Genomic DNA, 23,128 nt, shown 5'->3' on the forward strand with positions numbered 1-23,128 from the left:
CACCATGGTGACTTCACGAAAGGCACTGCTACCTCTTGCACCAAGGAACCTGCAAGAAAGAAGTATCCACAAGCGCCTGCATGATGCTTTCAGAGTTAAGTCCACACAGCTTGGCACCTAGGCCCCGCCCCATGAGTTCCTGTGGGACCACCTCCTGGCTGTCCCTAGTTAGCTCTGGGCCCATCCTCTGCAGGTTCTGAGGTGAGGGAGCGCCAGTGCCCAGGTCTACCTTAGGGCCCTAGGAGAAGAGAAGGGGGCCCAGATCAGAGCAGAAGAGTCTTACAACATCCACCTGGCCATATTTGCTGAACGGCAAGGCCTCCTGGGAAGGAGGGTTGAATGGCGCTGGGTATCTAGAATCTGTTTCCGCACGATGGCAGTAGAGCTGCAGACATGGCCACCAGCCCTCTTTCTGAGTGCTCTTCTCCCGCCCTTCCTGTCTGAAAAAACGCGGCCGAGAGAAAAAGGCTCAGGAAAACTGGCTCCCTTGTCTTTTGGCCCTTGTGTTGGAACAACCTGTCCAGGATGCGTTTTGGTTTTGGAATTTGGATTGTAATTTTCAAAACTTTGCATTTTGCTCAATTTGCGGAAATGTGTTCCACTCCTAAAATTTGGCTTAGTTTCCATTTGATGTCAATATGAGATCCAATATACAAGCCCTGGGTTCCCAGCCAATAGCACAGGAGAGAGAGAAAAAGACAAAATTAAAAACAAAAAACTTTAAGGGCTGGGCTTTTGGCTCAGCATTAAAGCGCGTGCCTAGCACATATGAGGCACTGGGTATGATTCTCAGCACCACCACACAAAAGGTAAATAAATAAAAAGTCATGGTGTACATCTACAACTAAAAAAAAAAAAAAAAAAAAAAAAAGGAAGAAAAACAAAAACCATTAAGACCTTAGCCACTCACCCCATGGGCACCTTCTCTCTTCCAGAACTAAGTTTCCATGTCACAAGTCTTCCCCTTTCTGCTCCTCACTCAGTGTTGTTTCTACAGCGTTTCTTCATGGTATCCACTTATCTTGGGCTCTTGGAGGCAAACCTCTGGCATCCTTGCCTAGGAAGGAGTTTGAAAATGTTTACACCAAGGGCTCAGGAAAGCAGCAGGACACTTGGGTGTCAGCCCAACTCACTTCCTTCCCAGGCTCCCTGGACTCCTATTCCATTGGACCCAGTCTCTAGGCAGGGTGGGCCCAGGGGGAGGCCTCCCTTAGGTGCAGTCCTCACACAGGGATTCAGAGAGCTCAAGACTGAATGCTCTACAATCCCACCAGCAGTGACATGTGCATGGGAGTGACCATCAGTTCTTCTCCTACAGGTGACAGGTGTTCTCTCACGACTTCATCATCTGACCCTAGAGCACAAGTGTTTTCCCATATCACAGAATGGCCTGTGACAGCTTTCCCTGGCTTTACCCTGCATGTCTATGACTGCTTGTCACCTACAGATCACTCATGTCTTTCCTCCTTGGTAACTAGGACATGAAACTTGCAAAGGATTCAGAAAGCAGCCATGTTGTGATTGAGAGAAAACCACCATCATCAGACATCATGTGAAACACCCATAATCTTTTGCTTACTCAACTCCAATTTTTCAATCCATAGATACAAAGTTGTATATCATGAGATTCTACAATAACGCTGCATTGAAATTTGACAGTGTTATGCCTTGTGCTTAGACACCATATTTTCCCTTCTGATTATTGGGCAGTGTTTGGCGTACTCACAGCATATTTGAAAGACTTGGCTTAGTGGAAGTTTTAAAACCTTCACAAAGTTCTCATATGTATTGGCTTGGTTTGTTCAAAATATTTCATGTTTATTAACAGTTTTTCCCATAAAATCCTTCAACAGATATATGTGTGCATGTGTGTAGATCTATATAACATATATGCTTCTTTGAATAATCCTCTCCCTATTGTATTAATATATAAATAATTACATACCAAGACAACATTCAGTTTTTTAAAATTCCTACTTCCAAGACAAGGAGGCAAGAAAACAAAAGTCGACATCTCTCCTATTTGGACACCAGGATATATGCCACCATGGCACCTTGCCAAGGTGTGTTCCCTGTGCTCACAAGTAGCTATCCACTTTCATTAAAGTCTCTTTATTTACATGGAAATAAAACTAACGATATAAATGCCTTGCCCAAAATTGTCATACTGCATGGCAATCCTTCTAATAGTGACCATCGGCACACAAATACACAGCTTTAAAAATGTTGCGTGTGCTTACGAATGCATGCACCCACACATCGCACATTTGTGTTTCTCTGAAGATAAAGGGCACCCTGTGTCATTTCCTGCAGTCTGCGGCATCACTGTACACCACTGGCACATATCCACTTCCGTATCTATTTTGGAATGCTTGAAATGTCATACTTTCGCTACAAGAACTTTCAGGAATCACAAAGTGGAAAGCCTATGGCAGGGATATCACAGGGAGCCAATCCCACTTCCAAAATGGGTATAATCAGGCGAATCTTGGGGAAAGGAACCCTTGGACACACTTGGTGGGAGGGTATGTTAGCACAGCCACAGTGGAGATCAGTATGGAGGTTCCTCCAAAACAGGGACAGGAACCACCATTCCAGCCAGCTATGCCATTTTTCTTTTTGAACCGAGGGATTATAAAGTCGGCACAGTATTGCGGTACATGCATACCCATCTTGATAAGAGCACAATTTACAAGTTATGGAACCAGCTACCTCATGAATTCTGAGTGTGAGAAAGTTTCCAGATAATTGAAACTACCTTCTCTTATTCTGTTAACTCCATCTTCCTGCTGTCAATCATGTCCTTTGAGGCAAAAGGAGAGGACTTCCCCACCATCCATCCTGTCCTCTCATAGTTCTGCTTTCATCACTGTTTTCAAGAAACCACTACCAAATCCCAGAAGGGGAAGATTTATCTCTATATTTTCGTCTAAAATTGCACAGGTTTGGCCGTTATATTAAGAACGTGGACACACATTAAGTGAATTTTTGCATAGGTTCCACCAAATAACAGCTTTCCAAATGTAGGTTGGAGTGTTGATCCTTCTTGTTCTTGGTGCTTGTTGCTCTAGCACATCGCCTGCACTAAGAGTTGTTCCTACTCTCCTCTGCCCTTCTCTTCAGGGCATCATGGCCACCATACAATTGGGTCCGCACGTGACTTACTGGAAACACATCTGATGCTGCCCTGTGCCACCTACAACTGGCCTCTCCTTTTTGTTCCTGTCCTGGGGGACAAGGGACTCAAGCATAACAGCAAGGTGACTTCACAAAAGGGAGTGCCATCTCTTGCTCAAGGAAATAAGTATCCATGAATGAACGGACTAGTGGATTGACTCTGAACCATGTACAGCCACAGGAAGGAGAAGTACATATATTTGTGTACTATATGTCCAAATGCATTCTACTATAAAATAAATCATTAAAAAAAAAAAAAGAGAGAGAGAGAGAGAAAGAAAGAAGCATCCAGAAGAACCTACATTATCCTTTCACTGTGTCCCTCAGGCCCAGTCCACCCAGCTTAACATTGACGCCCCGCCCCACAACTTCCTGTGGGAAACACCTCCTGGCTGCTATGGGTCAAATCTGGCCCCTTGCTCTGCAGGTTCTATGCTGAGGCCGCGCTAGTGCCCAGGTCTCCCTCAGGGCCCTAGGAGAAGGCAAGGAGGCCCAGATCTGAGCCCAAGGATCTTCCAACTCCCTGCCTGCCGGATCTGACCAAGAACTAGGCCTCCTGGGAAGGAGGCTTGAATGGAGCTGGGTGTCGTGAAACTGTTTCCGCACGATGGCAGTAGAGCTGCAGACATGGCCACCAGCCCTCTTCCTGAGCGCTCTTCTCCCGCCCTTCTTGTCTGAAAAAACGCCTCCCAGAGACAAGGGCTTAGGAAACTTGGCTCTCTTGCCTTTTGCCCTCTACGTTGGAACAAGCTGTTTAGGAGGCTTTTTGTGTGTGCTGGAACTCGAATTGAGATTTTCAAAAACTTTTTCATTTCTTATTTTGAGAGGGGATTTTGCATATTGGTCAGACTGGCCTCCAACTTGAGATTGCTTTTGAAGCTTGATTTACAGATAGGTAATTAGTGTAGTTAGGTAAGTCAGCTGTAATATAGAGTAAGATAAATAAAATGGAGGCCATTATAGAGAATGGAGTCCAGGAAACCAGAGCAGCACTTGGGGAAAGTGAAACGTTAATGTCCCCAAGGCCCAGAGCTCATCCTATGGAAATGTTCATGAATCAGCTGGCAGCAAACAAGGAAGTGGTAATCTAGAGATGCCCAAGGCCCTTCCTGCCCAGATTACCTCTCAGCCCACCTATATCTACCACCTTTTGGGGCTTCCCATCTGCATTCTATCACTGAAAGATAAAGGGAAACAAAGGACATAAGTGTAGGAAAGCTGAAAGAAGACCTTAGCTATTAAAAAAAAAAAAAAGGGAAGACCTTGCTCTTCCAGGGATTTGCCTTTTGGGTCCCTTTTTGCCTCTGGGGAGAAGAAACCTATAAAGAAAAGAAACCTCTGCTGTCCTTTAATAAAGCTTCTACTTTCCACTCTAAACTCGCCTAGGCTTGCTTCTCTGGTGTTATACTTCAGCATTTGGGGAAGCAAGGTCTTGGCACCGGTAAATAGTGGTAACACTTTCAGGTTTCATCAGAAACCACACTGGGGCCTGGATCTCCTCTTCTTTCCTCGGGACTCTTGTCCTGGTGGAACTTCATTTTCCACAGGATCTCGTCCATTCAGGTGTGGCTTTCTATACTCAGTGTTCCTGCCCCTGGAGATGACACAGCATCAGAGGAGAAATCCCTGGGATGAAAGCAGACAAGTGAGCAGGCTGCTGAAGCTGGAGGGGAGCTTCTGTGGCCAACTGGTCACCAACCCAGGTGGTCAGTGACCTGGCCATGCTCCAAGGCCAGCGGGGATTCCAGCATTCCTTTGGTTTCACATCCTCTGAACTGAATTAGAGGCAATAATTTCTCAGGAGGTTGCCAAGGAGGCCATGATGCTTAAACTTCCTTCAGCATCCATTTCCCTTTTCCTCCTCATTAAAGATGAGAACATGACATGTGTCCATGGCATGAAATATGCTTCTACTACTAGTCTTGACTCTATGGGGTGTGTATCTTTATGTGTTCTATGTGTTCTTATACATAATATTTTATCACATGGGTTACAGAATCATCTTATTTGTAAACAGTTTTTTTTTTCTTTTCCTTCAACTGTATTTGTCGATTTTTTTTTTTTTTTTTTTTCAATGAACTAATGGGCACAGTCCTGGCTTTCATCCCATGAACACCTTAAAAAAAAAAAAAAAAAAAAATTCAAACTATATTCTCTCATGGCTTTGTCATCTGACCTAGGAGCACGAGCATGTTCCCTTATCGTTGAATTTCCGATGACTGTTTCCTATGGCTGTGCTGTAGGTGTACCGCCGGTTTTCACTTAGGGATTAGTCATATGTTTTCTCTTGGATAACTAATATATGGAGCTTCCAAAGGACTCAGAAATTAGCCATATGCAGATCTAGAGAAAAGCAGTGTCTTCACACTTTTGGTTCAATGCCTATACCACTTTGAATATTATTGCCATTCTTTTAATACATTGTCACGAACTTGTATGTAGATATTTAAGTAGCACAATAAATTTGATCTTAAATTGAATTCACACTGTGTTTCCAACCCCATATTTTTCTTCCCATTCCTGAGCCATTTTTGTTATCGCCATAAAATAATTTCAGTAGTTGAACTGTACAGATTTTCTTAAACCTTTGAGTTATATCATGTGGCCTGTCCATCACCAAATATCTTAACTATTTTCATCCATAAAAATCTAATTATCTATAGATTAGATACATGACTAAATTCCATGCATAGTATGTAAATTTACTTATATCTTTATGTTATACGTTTTTATTCTAGAGACATTCAGTAGCTTTACATGATTCTCATGTTTTTATCCTAAATTTTTGTCTTATAATTTTATCTTTAAAATCCATGAAGAAAGCAAAATTCAACAAATGCTCAAAGTAGCCATCTCTGGAATCCAGTCATGCAGATGTGTGCTCTGAGAGGACATCAAGGTATCTGTATTCACACCTTTCACATTCAAGACTTTCATTCAAGTGTGCTTATTGGAATAGAAATAAAAGGACGAAAGATAGAAACTGGGCAAGTAACACAGACCTGTAATCCCAGCAGCTCCCAGGGCTGAGGCAGGAGGATCCCAAGTTCACAGCCAGCCTCAGGAACTTCTTCACAAGACCCTGTCTCAAAATAAACAGAAATTAAAAGGCCTGGGGGTGGCTCAGTGGTTAAGGGTCCCTGGGTTCAATCATCCTTGGTCCCACCAGAAAAGAAAACGAACAGAAAACTAAGGATAAAATAGGTCGATCAAAAATATCACCTCCAGACATACTCTCACACAGACCATGATTCCAAATATAAAGCTTTAAAAATTGTGTGTTTATATAAATGGATGTACCCACACACAACTAACATTCAATTTCTGTTTAGATATAATTTTATATATTTTAACTTTATACAAAGTCTTCAGTATCACCTTGTACCACTGACATATATCCACTTTTTTTTTCATTTCAAGACACAATCTTTGCTTCTTCACAATCCACATTATACAACAGCCTCTATCAAATGAAGTAATGGCAGAGCAATGTCACCGTGGTAGGCAATAACTTTAAAAAAATCATGATCATATTCAATTGTTTGCACTATCCACTAGTGTCTAATTTGCATTTTTTTGAAATTGACAATAATAATTGAATTCCTTCTCCACCTGTTTTTATTTTTATTTGGTACCTGGGTCCCAACGAACCCTGCGGGGATCAACCACGGAGTCATATCCTCAACTCTTTTTATATTTTATTTTTAGTCAGGGTCTTGATAAATTGCTGAGACTGGCTTTGAACTTGGGATTCTCTTGCCTCAGCCCCTGAGCTGCGGGATTCCAGGTGTGTGCCGCTCAGGCTCCATGCTTTTAAGCAAATGCTCCCTTAGAAGAAGAGTCAGTGATTCCTGTCCCAGATAGGTAATTCGACTTCTCTCCAGGTGTCTCAGTTACAGGTAATGAGACATTTAGGCATGCCTGAGACCTTCAAAAGCACACCTGTTCGTGCAACACGCCACAAGGACTGGCTTATTATTGACATTGTGGCAGTGCCACAACATGGGACGCATGGCTCCTAGCACAGCGAGACCAAGTGGACGCCTGCTAACTCTTGCACCAAGAGGCGCAAACAACAGAGAAGTGCCCACCAGGACCTGCATTTCACCCTGGGGAGATTCCTGCAAACCTACCCACACCAGGTAGAGACCTCTGCCTGCCATATGACAGTGGGTCACAATCTGCTGGTAGCCGCTGGACTACTACTGGCCTCTCACTTCTTCCGGTTCCTTTCAAGATATTGCCAACGTTCACACCATGGTAAGGCAGTAGAGGTAGGGCTCAGTGGAGCACACTTGTAATCTCAGCACTGTGGGAGGCTAAGGCAGGAGGAACTCAAGTTCACAAAAAGTCATAGGAAGCCATGTACACCGCACCCAAAGAAGCCACTCAAAGATAAATGCAGGCCCTATGGTGCATTCCTCTCGGTTTTCTTCCTTTTGGAACGCAACCCAGCAGGCCCTTATGTGAGGTCACTATGCTATGGTGCGAGGATCCCTCGTAGCTTCTGGCAGAGTATAACAGTCTTTTCCTAATGGACATTCAGCAGCATTTGCTGTGCTTGGCAGAACTCTCAGATCAAACAAAATTTGCTGAAAGCAAAGACCTATCTCAGATGAAGTCATAAGGGGAGTGCATGGAACTCTTTGTCCCCGATCTTTTCCAGAGGAATTTAAAGCCCTTGAGGCTTGGGTTCACAAATCCTATTCTACTACTCAGCATCCTTCTCCTTTTCCTATCTGACTGGTGACCAAGAGCCCTCATGGGCCTGTTTCTTGTGAGGTGGGAGATAAGAACAAACTCCACCAACCGTTTTCTCTAGGCCTGAGAAATCAGCTACACCAGTGTACCTACCTCCTCCTTCTGGACATGGAGAATTCTTCCTTCTCCCTCCCTCTCCACTTGGCATCCGTGTTTTGAGAGTTTGTTTGAAGCTTCTAGCAGGGGAGCACAGCTACTTGTATAACCTTCACCAAAGTATGGTTCTCGTCGATGTGGAAGATGATTCTTTTGAATGTAGTGAGGTTCAGGAAAGATGCACACGGAGCAGTGAAGGATGAAGTGGGTCTCCCCCTAGCCAGCCGGATCAGCTCAATCAACCCTGGAGATCAACAGGGTGACATGTCACAGGGAGATCAGCCTCAAGTCTTGGTAACCCCATTTGGACCTGTGAATGTCTTCAGCTAGCCAAAGGTGGACTGGGCTCCAGAATTTAGGGTGGTCTTTGGCACACAATAAGCATACCAGACGCCACTGCATTTCTCCTGTGGTGGACTCATAGCTAATGCATAATGAGTTTAAGACAGGTCTTTTCTTGTGACGCTTGAGATTAAGATTCCACACTGTCAAAAGGAGCTGAGGCTCCTCCCCACGTTGTCCTGTGACAACATCTCCAGGCTGCTGCTGATTCACGCCAGGCCCCATGACTCTCCAGATTCTATGCTAAGTGAGTGCCAGGGTCCAGGTCTCCCTTGGGGCCTCCAGAGAAGGCACAGAGGCCCACCTTGGAGCCCAGGGTCAGGTCTCTCGACAGGCAGGATCTTTCCCAACGAGTAGGCCTCACTTTAGGAAACTAAAATGACACGAGTATTCTGAAACTACTTGCAGGTGATGGCAGTAGTGCTCTAAATAGTCCAACAAGCCCTGACAAGGCACTCTTCTGCCACCCTTCCTGTCTCACAAAACTCCACCCAGAGAAAAAAGGCCCAAAGAAACATGGCAGCCTAATATTGTGCACAGTTCAGTTAATGAAGCTCACGGTGCTTTTGATTTCTGTTGGAAACCAAACTGTGGCCCAACCACCACCGTCATCCGGAATCTCGTTTTCTCAGCAACTTTTACTCTTGGTGGTCCTGCAGTTGTGTTGTTTACTCGATTTTACATCTCAAGGGTACCCAAGTACCCTTATATAATCAAGTTGTGTGCTTTTGAAGCCAAATCTCCATTCTCAGACCTAAAAAAGGAACTTGTGAAAAATCAGGGGCAGGATTAAGGTATTTGTAGGCATCAGGCATCATGTTTCTTTACTTGGCTTACCATTGCCAATGACAAAATCATCCATTTGCTTGCGAACATGGCAAGGAAGATTTTATTCAAGAGTATTGGATTTTTTCTTTCCTTCCTCCCTATTTCTCCCTCCCTTCCTTCTTTCTTTCCTTCCTTCTTGAACCCAGGGTCTCAGGCATGCTAAACGCATTCTCTACCACCGAGCAACATCCCCAGCCCAAAGGTTCAAATATCAAAAGCTTGTAGATAGGCCTGGTGGCATGGGATTAGCTGCCTCCCTCTGTTCCCCACAACAACCCATTGCATTTGCCCAGATCAGTAGGGAGAAGTCACATGACTGCGCCTAGGAGGATACATAGTCATAGATTTGTGGAAGGAGAAGCCAGGAAATAGGAAGAATTCACCTGGAAAAAAGTACCAAACTCCACGCTCTGCCCCTTTTAATCACTTATAGCTAAACACTGGACATTTCCGACAGCAAATCAGTATTTCTACAGAAAAATGGTAGGGAAATCAGCATTGAATGTAGTAAACTGGCTTTCTGCTTCAGGAATAACTATGCTAGGCTTCTTCCTTCTCTTCGGTGATGCCATACTACACGTGAACTAAGTAGAACTCCTTTATAGAGAATGTACAAGCCTTAGAACATCTTGTTCTCATGTTATTCTTTATATACGTAATGAGAGGCCATATTTTTTTCTTAAAAAAAGAGCATTGGGCTGGGAATGTTGCTAGAGCACCTGCCCAGCATGAGGCAGGCCCTGAGTTCAATCCCCAGAATACTGATAATAATAACAATGGGAGAAAGAAAAAGACAGGATTAACTTTGAACACAGGAAGACCTATTTATAGCCAAGGAGCACAGTGATGGAGACAAATCACTAGGAGGTGATGTCAAGGGTAGGAGGAGCCTTGCTAAAGTGACTTAATAAGATTCTAGTTACAACTGGGCTAGGCAGACCCAAGAAAGGGCCCTAACATAAGTCTCCTCAAAGAGCAAGCTCAGAGGAATCTGCAAAGTTTGGTCAAGGAAATGACCAGTATTCAGGCTCTCAAGGAGTCCTTCTCCATTTATTGGGTTACACTAGGTCTATGTCAATTGGGAGGCAACTGCTGGTTTGGGTCCCTAGGAGGAACGTTTTGATATCTCTCATCTCTGTGTGACATACAGTCCCTCACATTGAATACCATGATATATATTTGGTTGTAGATGGACACAGTACCCCTATTTTATTCATGAAATGGTATGTGGTGCTGAAGATAGAACCCAGTGCTTCACACGTGCTAGGCAAGTGCTCCACCCCTGAACCACACTCCCAGCCCTGAACAGTATGTTTTCAAATACGAATAAATCCCAAATCAAGTGTGTTCAGAGTTGGTCCCATAATTCATCTTTTTACATTGGAACACAGGAAGTTTCTCATATTATTAGTTTTGTGCCCTCTATTTTTAAAGATTTTATTTCATTTTAGTTTATATTTCTTCTCATCTGCAAAGCAATGTTATTATTCTTTGTAGCTTTTTCAGAAAACAACAAATCATTGAAACAAATGACAAATATTACTTAACAGGTATTAAGAACACATTTTTTTTTAAAAATTTTTGTAGTTGTAGATGGACAGAATGCCCTTATTTTATTTGTTTATTTATATGTGGTGCTGAGGATGGAACCCAGTGCCACACATGCTAGACAAGCGCTCTGCCACTGGGCTACAGCCCCAGCCTCCGTAAAACATGTTTTTAAACAGGTAAAAGTTTCAGATCTGATTCATTTTTGTTTATGGTTGACTTTAACATTGGACCACGACTTCATCTCCTTCTACTGAAAACAAAATATAAAAGATGAAATACTCTCCTTTCATATATCAAAGAATTTGCATGAGAGAAACAAACTACCAAGTGAAAAAGTCTATGGGGGCTGGGTGCATTGGCAAATGCTTGTAATCCCAGCAGCTCTCGAGGCGGAGGCAGGAGGATCACGAGTTCAAAGCCAGCCTTAGCCACTTAGTGGGGCCCAAAGGAACTTAGCCAGATCTCATCTCAAAATAAAATATAAAAAGGGCTGAGGATGTGCTCCTGGGGTCCAATCCCTATTACAAAAAATAAGTAAATAAATAAATAAAAACAACAGGGGCTGGGGATGTGGCTCAAGCGGTAGCGCGGTCACCTGGCATGCACGGGGCGCTGGGTTTGATCCTCAGCACCACATACAAATAAAATAAAGATGTGTCCACCGAAAACTAAAAACTAAATATTAAAAAATTCTCTCTCTCTCTCTCTCTTTAAAAAACAACAACAACAACAACAACAACAACAACAAAACTAAAAACAAAATAGCCGGGCATGATGGCACATACCTGTGATCCCATCAACTTGCCTGTAATTGCAGTGATTTGGTAGGCTGAGGCAGTAGGACAGCAAGTTTGAGGCCAGCTTGAGCAACTTAGTGAGACCCTCTCAAAATAAAAAATAAAAAGGTCTAGGGATGTGGCTCAGTGGTTCATCAACCCTGGGGGTTCAACCCACGGTACCCTCCCCCCTAAAAAAAAAAAAGAGTGTGAGTACAAATAAAATTAGAGACCCACTCATGAATATAAGCACAAAAATTCTAGTATCTTAGTAAAATGAATTCAGAATTATGTAAAAGAAAATAAAATGACCAGGTTGTATTCACCTCATGAGCACAAGGGAGGATAACCTGTAAAAGGAATACTTGTCACTCCCTGATTTTCCAAGAAAAGGAGACAAGTATATGGTCATCTCAATAGGTTCCAGAAAACCAAAAACATATTTGGTAAATCTGAATAGCAGCCAGGTGCGGTGGCGCATGCCTGTAATCCCAGCAGCTTGGGAGGCCCAGACAGGAGGATGGTGAGTTCAAAGCTAGCCTCAGTAATGGCGAGGTGCTTAGCAACTCAGTGAGACCCTGTCTTTGAATAAAATACAAAATACGGCTGGGGATGTGGCTCAGTGGTTGAGTGCTCCTCCTGGCACAAAACAAAACAAAACACAAGAGCATTCACAGTATAAGTTTTAATGAAGCCATGAAAATAAAGGAATTTCCATAATCAGATTATTGTTATCAATTTGTCATGCTGTGTGAAAAACTACTTTTCAACTCCACTCGACAACTAGTTGGTAACTTGGTTTAAAAGAAGAACTTTAATTATCACTCACCAATCTGCAAGTATGCTGTTATTTTCCAGGTCTTGCAAGGACTCTCCAGCGTCTGTCATGGGCTTTGGGCCATGTTGGAGGCTCGACAAATCCTGTCTCTTCCATGTTCAGGGGTAAATTCACTGAGGAGGCTGCTAGTTTCTCCTCCCCATGCATCTCATCCTCAAGGAGCCTCGCCGGAGTGTATTTATACCCTGATAGCAAGTCTGCAAGGCAGAAATGGAAGTACACAAGACCCCGAGGCCTACACTGACAATCGGCTCACCATTGGCAGACTCCACATTTCTTTTTCTTCAATATGCAGGGTTGAACTCAGAGGCACTCTATCACTGACTACATACCCAGTCCTGTTTACGTTTTCTATTTTGAGACATTTTCTCTTTAGGGTCTTGCTAAATTGCTGAGGCTGGCTTCCAACCTATGATCCTCCTGCCTCAGCCTCCTGAGTCACTCGGATTACAAGTGCCACCACACCAGGCTCAGACTCAATCTTCTGATGGAAGGAGCTGAAAATTCACATTTCAAGGGCTTGAACACACGAAAAGGAACAATTAGGGCATTTACACACTCAGTGTACTTCAGGCACCTAAGAAACCTACGCCTAAGTGTAATGGTCAGTGAGGAAATAGCAAAAGAATTCCTTTCTCAGCTGTAAAAATAGATGTTTACTCAATCACAATTCTACTGCATAGATTCCTGCAGGCAATGAAGAAAAAAAAATGGAATTGAAGCATTAGGATTATTAAAAAAATTAAAATACCACATATAGCCAGGTGTGGTGAAGCATGCCTGTTATCCCAGCGACTTGGGAAGCTGAGGCAGGAGGATCACAGGTTGGAGACCAGGCTCATCAACTTAGCAAGACCCTGCCTCAAAGCAGAAAAATAAAAAGAACTGGGGATGTAACTCTGTGGTCAATTGCCCCAGAACAAAAATCATAGAATAAAATGTCCTGTATAACTATAGATACATATAAGACAATGTATCAAAACTGTCTAGGTATAAGATCAATACAAAGTAAACTGAATTCCTTTTTTTTTTTTTTTTTTTGGTTCTGGGGATTCAACCCAGGGGTGCTTAACTGGTGAGCCACATCCCAGCCTTTTGAATATTTAATTTTGAGACAGGGTCTCACTGAGTTTCTTAGGGCCTCACTAAATTGCTGAGGCTGGCTTTGAACTTGTGATCCTCCTGCCTCTGCCCCTGGCGCCCCCAGGATTACAGGCGTGCGCCATCACGCCCGGCTCCAAATATACGTTTTTTAACCTAAAATCCTGGTTACCTTTCACCTCAAGTGTTCAGATAAGCTTTCCTGAGTTATTATAGTTTGAGGTCTTTGCAAATATCATCAACTATTCTTCAGAATATGTAATAATTTTAATTTTGCTTCTTAGCTTTTGCATTTCTTAGAATAAGCATCCCTGCTTACAAAATAACCAGCCACATTAGCCATGTAAAGGGAAGTACAGAGAGGTCGGTCACAAGTAAGGCCCACTGGAGGAGACAAGGACTTGTAAATCTAGAATGTCTTGATTTCTCCTGTTTTCCCTGCTCAGTTAGAGACACAAATATTCAAAATCTCAAATGGCCAACAAGTTGAAACTTAGTACCAATGACTCTGCACTGCACACATTTGTTTTTTACTGGTCCTCAGATTACAAAAATGTTGATGCCTTCTTAAATACACAGCTTATCAAGGACAAATGGAAACGCTTGATCCCAACTCCCGCTTTCCCGAAGGGAACTACTATTAGCAGCTTGATGAGTGTGTTTGTTTAAATATTGTAAAAGTGAATAAAGAGGGCTGGGGGTTGTGGCTCAGTGGTAGAGCGCTCCCTAGCACGTGCTAGGCGCTGGGTTCGGTCCTCAGCACCACATAAAAATAAATTTAAAAATGAAGGTATTGTGTCCAACTACAACGAAAAAAAATTTTAAAGTGAATAAAGATCTGATATTTAATTAAGTAGATTTAGCCTACATCTCAGTGCTAAACACACATGCACACATATACTAAACATTTCCATTTTTTCAAATCAATCAATACTGGTTATAATATACATGGAGTTTGGTGTCCTGGGGCTGTTTGTTTTTTTGGTTCTGGGATTGAACTCAAAGGCATTTAACCACTGAGCCACATCCCCAGCCCCTTTTATTTTTTTAAAATGTTTTTTAGAGGCTAGGGTTGTGGCTCAGCAGTAGAGCCCTCACCTAGCAAGTGCAACACCCTGGGTTCGATTCTCAACACCACATAAAAATAAATTTAAAAAATCATAAAGGTATTGTGTCCGACTACAACTAAAAAATAAAATATAAAAAAATTTAAAAATTTTTTTAGTTGTTTATTAATTTGTTTTTTAATGCAGTGCTGGGGATCAAACTAGTGCCTCACACATGCTAAGCAACCACTGACACTGAGCTACAACCCCAGCCCCTTATTTTTTATTTTAAGACAAGGTCTTGCTAAGTTGCTTGGGGACTCGCTCAATTGCTGAGGCTGGCCTTGAACTTGTGATCCTCCTGCCTCAGTCTCCCAAGTTTCTGGGATTACAGGCATGCATCACCATGCTGAGCAAATTCTTTTTTTGTTTGTTTGTTTGTTTAAGAGGTAAATTATAATATTTAATTCATTATGTCTCCTTAATGGTACCATGAATTCTTGACTGAACACTGGATGATAAGCACTTTCCAATAACATTGAATATTCATGGGAAACCTGACAGTTTTCTTTTGGGTAAATCTTATAGTATTCCTTTATGGTTGCTCAAATCCTAAGACTAACACTTATCTTGAAAAAAATGCACAAATGGAGCAAATATATAGCAGTCAAATGATCGTCTTCAGTCAAGAAGCTTAATAAAGCTTAATAAAGCAAACTATTGGAAGCACTCTAAAACCTTACAAAGTTAGCTGCTTGGCTTGAAGGTATCTCATTCCCTTTTTTGAATCCATGTTTGTGTGTGTTGAACTTCAATTATTCATGTATGTAATAAGAAGAGAATGATAGGCTTTTTATTTATTTATTTATCTGTGGTGCTGGGGATTGAACCCAGGGCCTTGTGCATTCTATGAAAGCGCTCCACCAACTGAGCTATATCCCCAACCCAAAAGAGGCTTTTTAAAATTTCCATTTTCCTCATATTCACCAAGTGGAAAGGTTTGATCCTGAAGTTCCAATTTTGTTTTTTCATCCCTAAGTCGAGTTGTGAACAACTCCCTTTATGAGGACTTGGAGTAGGATTTCAATCTTTCCAGAGGCTTAAGAAAACCAAGTGTTAGGGCCTGGAGCTATAGCTTAGCAGTAGGGCGCCTTGTCTAGTTCATGTGAAGCCCTGGGTTGGATCCTCAGCACCACATACAAATAAATAAAATACAGGTATTGTGTCCGTGTACAACTAAAATAATAATAATAAAACAAACAAAACTACATGCTATAGCAGAACCTGGACAATGGACATTCTGCCACTCTCCCTTGCCACTCTCGCAAAGAAAAGAAGCCTCAGTGGTCCTCTTTGGTGCCAACTTTCTACTTCCTGTGGAGTGTTGCTGTGTGTTCACTAAGTCGCAGGCACAGAGAACAATACTTGCTATCATGGAATGAACGGTTATGTCCCAAACCTCAAGGATGTCATCTTCCTTAGGAGAAGGCCGACAGCTAAATAACCCATTTCTGTCCCTTAGAAAAAGAAGAATGCCCAGACTCCTCCCCCGCAAAAAAAAAAAAAAAAAAATAGGATCTGAGTGATTTACTCTAGGCTTGCCTTCACTGGGGAGATTGTCCCATTCCCTGGCTTCCCGCCTTTGTCCAGAGCTCCTGATCTGAAGTCAAGGAGGTCTACTCAGGACTAAGGTCCACTCACTTTCACAAAAGGCCCAACCTTTTTCAACTGCTGGGCCTCATGGAGTTCCCTCACAATTTGGGGTTCTGTCAAACTACTTCCTTTTGGTGGCAGTACTGCCTTGGGAAAGCTGCTTAGACCTGCTTCCCAGGCCCCTGTACTCCCACCCACTTGACTTAAAAAAAAAAAAAAAAAAAGCCAGCCACCCAAAGACAAAAGAGCCAGAAAGGAAGCTGCCTAGGGAGCTTGCCTTGTTTGGGGAAATTCTGCTTCTGGTCTCACTCTGAAATCCACCTGAGGCCTATACCCCCCAGAGCATCAACTGCTCTTTGTCTTTCAGGAATTCCATTTGCACTCTACCAAGCCTTTGCAGATCTGCTCTTCTTTCTTCAGCCTGGATTCCCAACATTTCCTCAAGTTATTTCCTTCCGTGAGCAATTATCAGAGGTCCGGGGTACGAAAGTGAGAAAACAGATGCAAATAAGGGCCTAGAGAATTAAAATTCTGGGGCCCAGGTCAGGTGACTTGTCTCATGGCCATTTTCTCTGGGAGGCCTCCATTTGCTGACCTGAGCCTTTGGCTTTGTGTGTTCAAATGGAAGTTGTAGCACCTTAAGAGAAGGGGCCAGTGGGTTCTCATATCCAAATTCCACAGTATGAATCTCTCAGACTGAGGCATATTCTTGAACTCGTATAAATTCTGGTCAAGAAGCTGATGAGTTTTCCCCATGTAAGTCATTATGTGACCCTTAATGACATTATTGTGTATGCATGTCCCACTCATTTAATCCTGGGGGTCAGTCTTCGTGTTTTAGCATAAGCAAGATATACTGCTTGCATAGAATTTAGAAAAATCACCAAATGCTGATCAAGAGTAAAAGTGCTAATCATCAATAAGGCTTTCCATATTTACTCCCATTCTTATTTATAGTGACACACTGCACTAAATTTACAATTAAATTGGATTTATATATGCATCATTTCTTAAAACTCAAATTTTCATTTCTGATTCCAGGTAGACTGAAATTATTCTGAAAAGTTTGCAAGAGCTGGATTTTAGACAATACAATATTTCCAAAGACTTTCTTGGTTGACCCATTCATGAAAGAACATTAGGTTCTCATCTAATTGTTCAAAATTTATATATAGGACATAAAATACTTGTAATACTGTGGACTCAGCGATTTTCAGTCCTGCCTTACCTAATCATTGCTATGGTGAGATTTGTATACATAAAATATCTAAAATACATGTACACAAAATAATATATATATATATATATATATATATATAATTAAACAGGCACTATGTATTCTGTCTCAGAAAACTAGGGTTCCTTTTTTTATCTACTTTTCAGAACGTATACCAAATTTTTATCTTTTTCTGTGTAAACTGGAGAGCAAACAGAATTCAATAAATGAAGGTTCAGATTGGCATTTCTCTTGAAAATAAGATTTCAAGGGTTCTCACCACATGTGCACAAAAAGGTATTTATGAGGGGCTGGATCTATTAATTAGCTTGATTGTGGTCATCCTTTCACCATGTAAACATGTATCAATACATGCTGTATACCTGAAATGCATCCAATTTTCCCTTTTTGATCAAACCTCAATAAAGCTGGGAAAGGTATACTGGTTTGAAAATTAAGTAGTCACCCTACCTGCTCAAGTATCTCCTCAAGATCAAGAAGGACCCAAACTTAGCAGATGTTTTGGTTTTAAAGGGACGTTTCAAACAAGAAGAAACTGCTATTTCTCAAAGTCCATCACCCACATGGCCTATCCTAAGAAAACTTTGAAATGGATGCATTCACACTCTTTACATGAAGCTAAAATCTTCATTAACATCTGCTAATATAATTGTTAAGACAAGCAGACATTAATATGTTGGTTGAGAATTTCACTGAAACGCCTACTCACACCAAGTGTAACATGGACCACGATCATAAACATGTAACTTCAAAATGTTTCCACATTTATGCACTAGGATGCATGTTTGCTTCTCCTTAAATGTAACTGGATGCACACTGGGTGCAGTTCCCATCAAGTCTTTCGGACACATGCACATAGGCACAGATATCTGAGTGCTTAGGAATGTTTTTGTACTTTACTTTTCTATTTGTGTGTGTGTGTGTGTGTGTGTGTGTGTGTGTGTGTGCCAGGGATGGAACCCAGGCCTTGCACACACTAGGCAAGGGCACTACCGCCTGACTTACATTCCCACATTCCCAGGCACCTTCGAGATGTCTAGTTCAAGAAATCTATCAAAATTTACCTGCTGCTGGCAAAGCATTCAATATTTGAGAAACAGCACATTGGACAGTACATGGTACCTCAATCCCGGTAAGAAGAAATAATCAAGATGGCGTTGCCATCATTCTTGCATCTTTGCAGGTACAATACCTACTTTTAAAAATTAATGTTCAAATTCCCTGGTACCTGGAGCGTTCAAAGAAGCTCCCTCCATCTGTAGCTTTAACACTTTTAAAATATTATGAAATATTCGCTGGAATACTAACATATTTAAAATTTTTGCCTCTTTTTGCATTTCTAGAAAGAATCATGCTTCTTCACAATGTACCTGGTAGGACAGCCAAGAATGAAGAAGTGAAGCGAGGTCACAGGTAATGAATGCCACCTCCAGCAGCCAAGGGCTTTTAAAACGTTGGTTCCTCTTCCTCCTCTTGCCTTGATTTTGGTCCCCATCTGCTCGTGGGTGCTCTGCTCTCCCAGGAGAAGCGCTAACCCTTCTTGGCCTGGCTGGGTTGTTCCACACCGCTTCAAGGCCCTCCTAGCTCCAAGCCATTTAGGTGTCCCTGAGACCTCCGGCAAGCACATGGAGTCTTTCTCTAAGCCACCTGCTATTGTCCTGCCCTCCGTCCTCTGACCCTCCGACCTAAAAGGGCCAAGGCCCCACTCTTGTGGAGACCACGTGTCAGCCGTTCTCAAGATCTAAGGGGCAGGGAAAGATGCAAATATCCCGAGGCCCAGAACTTTGTTGGTGGCTTCCTCTAGTCCCTCCCACACTGGGAGGATCCCAAGACTCCACCCCAGGACTTCCTGTGTCTGGACATCCTCACAGCAACCCAGTCTTTGTCACCTACACTGGGACCTTTCCTCAGGAAAAGGAACTGAGACCCTGTTCCTCCTGGAAGGATTCACACAACAAATCCTTCCAAACTAAGGAGGATCTTTCCTCTCAAGGAGAAAGCCTAGGGGCTTTTCCCAGAATGACCTCATGATGTCAGTGTTGCTCCAGGAACTGGATTTTACACTGCCCTGTCCTCCCTGCCACCTCGGTCGGCCCTCTCCCCCGCCCCTCCCGTGTGGGGAAAAAAAAAAGGCTACCCAGAGATAAACCCCCAGGAAATAAGGTTGCCTTGTTGTTTTGCCCAGTTTGAAAAAAAACCTGCTCACACTATTGTGATTCTGCTTTTGGTTCCATCTAAAGTCAAACTGAGGCTTCAACCTACTCTCATCAGGGGTCTTTTCAGTTCAAGAATTCAATTTCCACCTACCTAAATCTCAACAATTTCGCTTTTCTGCACTCAGCAATATATCTCCAACATTTTCTCATGGCACAAATTGTCTTGGAGTATCAGGGGACAAACCTCAGGGATTCAGACCTCGTGGGAAAAGGAAATGGTTACACCTAAGAGCTTGGATAACAGCAAATCTAAGCACCAGTCCCTGTGCTTCTTGGCTTGGCTGGCTTCCCAGGTTCCCTGGGAGTCCTGCTCTATCTTCTGGCCCAAGCATTGGGCCTGTATGCTCAGGGAGAAGCTTCTTTTTTTCTGGAATTCTTAAGATTTGTGTCCAGAGAGTCTCAAGACTTCCCACTCTCTAGCACCCATTAGCAGTGATACAGATACTCTGGGTGAATGCCAGCCAGAGGAAACCGAGTCTCATGGTTTCATCTAAGATCGGAATACAGGCATGTTCCCATGTCATTTTTATGACTGCCAATGGCTTCCTATAAGTTGATTGCAAAGGTACATGTAACTTAGGGAGCAGTCTTAACAGCATTTTCTGGTAAGTTACTAAGGAATGGTACTTGCAAAGGATTCCCAAAATAAACAGGTGCTGATCAAGAGCAAAGCACACACACAGACACACACACAAAAAAAAATTGAAAAAAGTAAAGCACAGTCATAAACAACTTTGTTAAAGGGATCTCTACTAATCATAGAGGTAATGCCAATAGAAAGGTAGTGAACAAAAATCAGATGGCATTAGATAACTACAGCTCATAGAGACATCTGTGACATTATAAAAACTAAATGGACATATGAACAAAGAGGGTGAAGTTTAATTACAACATTACTATAATAAATATCATGCTTACAGATATATAATATTGTGGGACTTGAAGCTATAATAACTGTGTGGTAGACTATTTGCCTAATATGTGAGAGGTCCTGGGATCAATCCCCAGCATCACAGAAGATTGATTGATAGATAGATAGATACATACATACATACATACATAGATGACATAAATTTTGAACATGCCCACACATATAAATGGTTACATATTAAAGTATTTCTCTTAAAGCAATTGAATGAATCCTTAAGGTAATTTTTAACAAAGTATTCATCATTATATTATACAATTTCCATATTCCCACACACATATATATATTTTTTGATATTGATGAACTTTTTTATTTTATTTATTTGTTTGTATTTGGTGCTCAGAATTGAACCCAGTGTCTCACACATGCTAGGCAAGCACTCTATCACTGAGCCACTACCCCAGCCCCACACATATATTTTAAAAAATTAAAATTTGTTTATTGTACTCTACAAAGAGCCTTATTATCTCAGAGATTTAAAACAATAACTGCTACAAGCAAGCTATTCAAATTTTGAGAAGTCATAAATCCAAAAATAAATGGTGGCTCCATCTCAACAGGAGTAAAATGTTTAAAATATTTGACTCATCTCCTATTCTAAAAAAAATTAAAATTCCTTTGTACTTTCAGTGTTCAAATATGTTTTCTATACTTATTGTAGCTAGAATAGTTTCCAGGCTTCATTATGCACTCTTTGAAATAGATTTTTTTTTTAAAGTGACCTATCATATTTGATATTCTCAAAATTAGACATGCTTCTTGGGGCTGGGGGTGTAGCTCAGTGGTAGAGTACTTGTGGCGCATGTGCAAGGCCCTGGTTCCCTCCTCAGTACCGTTAAAAAATAAAATAAAATAAAAATTAGACGTGTTTCTTTAACAATATGCTCAAATACCACATTGTTTATAAAGAAGTACAGTGAAATCATGGATAATTCAACCTGAAGCAGACAGAGACTTGTGAGATACAGTTGTGTCTGCATGTCTCCTGGTGTATACTCAGGAATACAGATTCCTTAGGGCTCCCTCATGTGGGCAGTATAGTAAGTTTTCACCAATAATTGCCTCAGTACACATTTGTTCTGGATTTGCTGTTGAATTACAAATATAATATACGCATTATGAAAAATCTTTCACAAATCTATGAAAGTCATGTGGAAACACTTTATCCCAAATCGGCCTATCCCAGGGGATACACTATTGGCAGCTTAATGGGTACATGTGTTCAAGTGTTGTAAACAAGATGTACAATGGCTCATGAGAACTAACATTATTTAACTAAATAAGTATATCCTACTGCATATCAAGAAACTCCCCTATTTGCTTACAAGATGCCTGAAGCACACATGCATTAACCCACAGATGAACACATTACTAAACTAAACTAAATTAAAAAATAAATATTTAAAAATGTAGGTGGAGTTTTGGGCTCTTCTTTCTTTGCTCAGCATTATTACATGATGGATCCTTTCCAATAGCCTAAGTTTTCATGGTAGTAGTTTATTTTTAAATTCCATAAAATTCCTTTAGTGTTGATCAGTTCCTAGACCTAACATATACATATGGCAAAGAAATGATAAATGGAGTAATAGAAAACAGGTATGAGGGAATACTCTTCATTATATCAACTCCATATGTCAATGCATTGTATCTGCCCTTTCCTCCCTGTGTATTCTGGTGTGAGCATGCACGTGTATGTGTCTGTGGTTGTGTGCAGAGGTTTGAAGACATGAACTTCTAATGACATAATCTATATATGGGATTTTTGTGTGGTTTGAAAATTTCCTTTTTTGTGTGCTTTTGTCTGGACTTTTATAGAATTACCACTTCAGAAGTCATTAAATATGCTTCAGAAGACTGGATTTTATGTTAATTAATTATTTCCAAAAAATTTTGCATCCAAAACCATTAAGTGTAGGACATTTGGTCATTCTGGCATGTATATAGAACTGTCTATTCTTATAGAAAAAGAGAAATTGAAAATAAAAGATGTTTTATAAATTGCAGTTTTAATAAATATGCATTGGGATCATTTTTTTTCCTTCTGTGAATTTCAAAAGCAACTCTTGCTGGGTTTCAACATTTCAATACTTAATATAAGCATAGGTGCCATGTGGGTGCCATCTTTTGTTGTTATTATTATTATTATTATTATTATTATTATTATTATTATTTTGATATCAGGGATTGAACCCAGAGGTTCTTAAGCACTGAACCACATCTGCAGCTCTTTTTATTTTTCATTTTGAGACAGGGTCTCACAGGTTGCTGAGGCTGGCTTTGAACTTGCAATTCTCCTGCCTCAGCCTCCTGCGTCTGGGATTACAGGCATGCACCACCATGCCCGGCACTATCTTGTTTTCTTGGGAGGAAAACCATACTGGTGTTTGCCTCAAGTCTCCCAGATATTTTGTTTTGTTCATATTTACTCTCTAGAATCCATATGTATATATGGTTCCATAGAGTCATGAAACAGAGAAAACAGTATTTCCTAGGAGCAACTTTCATGACCTTGATTCAGGCAATGATTTCTTAGGGCCACCAAAAGCACAGGCAACAAAAGCGATTAATTGAACTTCAT

General features: G+C 41.5%; 2 long non-coding RNA genes across 4 annotated transcripts in view; one reads left to right on the forward strand and one right to left on the reverse strand.

Annotated features, from left to right (window-relative positions):
• Positions 1–527, forward strand: part of LOC125614379 — a 5,454-nt gene extending 4,927 nt beyond the window's left edge. The window contains exon 3 of the long non-coding RNA XR_007344984.1: positions 358–527. This is a non-coding gene — a long non-coding RNA (uncharacterized LOC125614379). The remainder of the gene's footprint in view (positions 1–357) is intronic.
• Positions 1–19,326, reverse strand: part of LOC125614378 — a 23,547-nt gene extending 4,221 nt beyond the window's left edge. Inside the window, exons 1-5 of one of the 3 annotated variants that reach the window (XR_007344983.1) lie at positions 18,777–19,326; positions 8,032–8,278; positions 6,180–6,259; positions 911–1,057; positions 230–440 (exon numbers count right to left, since the gene is read on the reverse strand). This is a non-coding gene — a long non-coding RNA (uncharacterized LOC125614378). The remainder of the gene's footprint in view (positions 1–229; positions 441–910; positions 1,058–6,179; positions 6,260–8,031; positions 8,279–18,776) is intronic. The other 2 variants (XR_007344981.1, XR_007344982.1) reach the window with 2 other exon arrangements.
• Between the last annotated feature and the right edge of the window lie 3,802 nt (positions 19,327–23,128).

This window comes from Marmota marmota, unplaced genomic scaffold (assembly GCF_001458135.2).
Source record: "Marmota marmota marmota unplaced genomic scaffold, marMar, whole genome shotgun sequence".
NCBI classification, from domain to species: domain Eukaryota; kingdom Metazoa; phylum Chordata; class Mammalia; order Rodentia; family Sciuridae; genus Marmota; species Marmota marmota.